This window comes from Aythya fuligula, chromosome Z, assembly GCF_009819795.1.
Source record: "Aythya fuligula isolate bAytFul2 chromosome Z, bAytFul2.pri, whole genome shotgun sequence".
Taxonomy (NCBI): Eukaryota; Metazoa; Chordata; class Aves; order Anseriformes; family Anatidae; genus Aythya; species Aythya fuligula.
In genome coordinates, this window is record NC_045593.1 from 43282918 (window position 1) to 43287385 (window position 4468).

At 34.8% G+C, this 4468-nt stretch overlaps 1 long non-coding RNA gene across 1 annotated transcript in view; it reads right to left on the bottom strand.

The window, feature by feature from the left end:
- Positions 1 to 357: 357 nt before the first annotated feature.
- The window catches only part of LOC116500433, a 20158-nt gene continuing 16047 nt past the window's right edge, over positions 358 to 4468 (bottom strand). The window contains exon 3 of the long non-coding RNA XR_004254309.1: positions 358 to 368. This is a non-coding gene — a long non-coding RNA (uncharacterized LOC116500433). The remainder of the gene's footprint in view (positions 369 to 4468) is intronic.

Consider the following 4468-nt stretch of genomic DNA (forward strand, 5'->3'; position numbering starts at 1 on the left):
TGTGGTGGTTTTACCTTGCTAGGCAGCTGAACTCCACCATAACCATACTCTCACTCCCCCTCCTCAGAAGAGGAGGGGAAGAAGAAAAGGAAAGAAATAACTCATGGGTTGAGATAAGGATAATTTAGTTAAAGGAAAAGTAATTATTAAGGGATATTTAATATTAATTAAATAATTGAACTAAAGGGAAAAAGGGAAAAAAAGAAAAAAGAAAAAAAAAAAAAGGCCACGTGGAAATGCAGAGGGAAGAAATTACTCTACTTCCCAACAACAAGTGATGCTTGACCACATCCTTGAAGCAGCGCCTCAACACACATAACTGTTGTTCAGGAGGACAGATGTTTTCACAACAAGAACCCACCTTATCACTCTTCTTCCTTTTTCCACCTTTTATTGCTGAGTATGACAACACATGTTATGGGATATCCTTTTGGTTGATTTAGGTCAGCTGCTTTGGTCATCACTCTTGCCCACCCCCTGCCTGCAGGCTCTAGGGGGGTTAGAGGAAGTCCTGATGCTGTGCCAGTATTGCTCAGCAGCAGACACAACACTGGTGTGATACCACTGCTGTTCTAGCTACAAATGCAGAGCACAGCACTGTACAGACTGCTGCAGAGAAAGTTAGCTCCATCCCAGCCAGACCCAGCACAAGTTCAGAACACAAAATACATGTTTGTATCACCACAAATGGACATCACTCAACTATATTTTCCTGATGGATGAGATTAAAGGGAACTGCCATTTTAAGGAAGACACTTAAATTTCCTGAATACTACAAACAGCTTTACATGAGATAATGATTAAACAGGGTTTAGATATTTTAAAATATTTTATAAAATAGATCCTAGAGCTGCTGAAGACCTGGCCCTTCTGTTTGATCAAGAACCTGTAAACTCTCTATCCTTCTGCTTTAAACATGTAGTACCTTATCTTTGGTACTTGTTTTATTTAAAGACAAGACCATTAAAGTGACACTCTAAAGATCTGGATTTTATAATTTTTATACTTTGATTTCATTCAAAACAACACAGGAAATTTTCTAGGAAAAGTCCCTCTATTTTTTCAGGAAAGTCTCTATTCAATCTCATCTCCTGCCACTACAATGCTCATGGTCTCCTTTGAAATATTTTATAAGAAGCTGTAAAGGTGAAAAGTTTTTATACTAGCCATTTGTCTGTCAAAGCTGTTGTTCATTCCAAGTGACACCATAACTGGATATGCATTAACTGCCAATAACTATTCCATCCTAAGCACACATGGCCTACTTAATTACTGATGAGCTGCAATTAGAAGCTTTTTCTCCCTTTGATTAAACAAATATTTGCTACATTGTTTGGGCCAGATTCATATGAACTCAAAGCTTTGAAGCTGTGGAAACTGTGGAGAAATATATATATATATATATATCTTTTGGCATTACATTTTGGCTTCTGAATAGTAAAGTTGGGTGAAAAAAAGCCACAATTAATACATCAGAGAGCTCTGCCAGGCTTTTATAGCATTACAGGATTTTTCAGCTATAAAGAAACATATTGAATCTTTAGAGCACAGCCCATTCTTCACTGCTTCAGTTGTCTCCTTTTGTTTACAAGTCCCTGCCACCTTTCTCTGTGAATTGAATGCTAAACTATCTCTGGAGAGACGTTATATTGCTTACAGAATGCCTCAACAGATGGTGTTTCCTGTTGCAACAGAAGGCTGTGATTTCACCTGAACTCTTCAAGAACTCTAACTTAAACAGAAAAAAACAAGATAGATTAAAATCTTAAAGCTTTATCTTTTCTTCCTCCACTGTTTTCCCACCTTCAGAAGAAAAAGAAAAAAAAAAATAATAAAAAAAAAAAAAAAAAATATATATATATATATATATATGCACATAAGTATGTGCTATATATATATATATGTTTGGAAATTCTTAACATTTTACCAGAATAGTTTGTCAGAGTACCACGGACACAACCTCCATTTCTAATATTTGGTCACTCCATACTTTGTTATAGCACTGTTCATTATGGTTATAAAATAGAATAGACCTCCACCAGGAAGAGTCCATAAACACAAAATGAAGTACCACAAACACCATCTGGATTCAGAAGTTCAATGTTCTATAGCAGTTTGCCACTGGATGTGCAATGGCCCCTTTTACAGAAGATCTATGAAATCTTCATAACAATGTTCATTCTGTCTGTGTTCATTGCCCTGATCTGTTAGCTTCTGTAAAATTAATCCTTATATCTAATTTTAGTACCATACATTTTAAATCCAATAACAAACAATAAAATAAAATAAAATAAAATAAAATAAAATAAAATAAAATAAAATAAAATAAAATAAAATAAAATAATAAAAAGTATTATAAACATTTGACAATGAATTTTTCCTCTCAGTAATTAGCAGATATGAAATTATTACTAAAATACAGCCATCTCAAATAAAGAATTCCTGTAAATTTTATTCCAATTGTCTTTATATCCCAAGAACTGTCCTGTATTTTTTCTACAGACAGTCCACAGAGTTGGACAAGGCAGGACAGAAATTCATCACTTTTACTCTCTCCATGTACTTGTCCTACAAACGAACATCATTTATCTGGCAGAGAAAGGACATTTTCAGTTGCATGGCTGCATTGTACTCCACCTGCTACTACCATTTTTAGGTTTTATGGTCAGAGATCCCTCAGCCATCACCCAAGTTCAAATCAAAACCAAAACCAATGTTCGATTCATTTGTAGTGTTGCAGGTGGCCATACCACCTGGCACATTTAAAAAAAAAAAAAAAAAAAAAAAAAAAAAAGACAAAAACAGGTTCAGGTCCTCCTCTTATGGGAGTTGAATTATTTTGCTCTCAAACTGGTTATTTCATGCTAGAGAAACAAAGCAGCTGTATTTTTCACAAGGGGTACAGGGTGCTACTACTAAATGGATCTTCCACATATCTGACATGGCTTTTTAATGAAACAGGAAAAGCTACTTACATCAAGTTCTCATAGACACATCACAATATTTCTACCATAAATTTCCACCACCACAGAAAGCCCTCCCAGATTGAACTAAATAGGAAATTAAATTTATATCTGGGTTCAGTGAGTTTTACCAACCTTTCAGGCAAACAAAGGATTCACTATTTTCATTGCAAATCGTAATGGAATTAAGTAACTGCTGTTTTCACTGAGCTTTCAAAACTGAAGTTTCACTACATAGAAGTTTTTATAAAAGCCAATTGTATTAAAAAATAAATAAATAAATAAATAAATAAATAAATATTTCTCTTCAGAATCTTACTGATTTCAAAGCTTTTTTTTTTTTTTTTTTTTTTTAGCTATTTTATGGAGGCATGTTTTGGCATGTTTTCCCCAAAGGGTAAATTGGAACAGACCTGGGTAACTATCGAGTTACCCAGGTGGAGTAGTTGGATAGTTGGAAGCAACTATCAAGTTCATTTCTTGAAATGGGGACAAAAATCTTAACTTATCAGGAAACCATCAGTGAAAGATAACCTCTTTATGAGTTCTCTTGCATTCTCAGAATATATCTGAACAGTATAACGAAGATATCAAACAGTTGTATGGTGTGCACAAGGGTGTACACAAGCTTATCAAGTTCTAAGCAGCACCCTCACATCTCTCCTGCTTCCACACTGTGCCTTTCTCCTGGTCTCTGCTCTTATGTCTCTTCCTGCTTCTCTCTCCAGTCACCCTTTCTCTGTACCTGCAAATCTCAGATGGAGGCCCACACAGTCCTAGGGAAAATGGTGTTCTCATGATCTTCTGTTCAGTGTCTCACTCCTCACCAACTCAGATATCTGGCTGGTGCATCTCTTCATAGGGCACCCAAACAAAACAAGACAGCAACAAAAAATAATGTTTATTGACTGATCATCTAATGTCAACTCTCAGCACAAGCCTACTTAACAATACAAAAAACAGGCCACAGAATGGGGAGGAAGAGAGGAATAATTAAAACTCAGTTCAAATAACTTTTTGTTTTAAAGGTAATACTTATTTTGTTTTAAGTTAACTACATCAACCACTTTTAGGTGTCACCGTAGATATAGATCTGCATAGCTGTATGACTACATAAACATATAGGCAAATACAGAAAAAAAAAAAAAGTAAAAAAAAAAAAGACAAAAAAAAAAAAGAAAAAAAAAAAACAAGGTTAGAATGCAGAAGAGAGAAATTACTTCACAATGACTAGGTCAAGCACCGTTCTAGGGAGTGATACACACTTAAACACAAGAACAGATAGCGATGTTTTCAACTGCCCTCATTATACAGAGCCGAAATCTGATGGTCATCTTGGATTCCATCATTTATTTTCCTTTCTCCTATATATCTGCAAAAATGTTAAATTTTTTCACTTCTCAGTTACAATATTCTAAAAATCTTCTCATCAGTCATCCTCCCATTGTGGTGAAATCAAAAATGTACCTCAATTCAGCTTCTTATGTTATCATTAAGATATTATA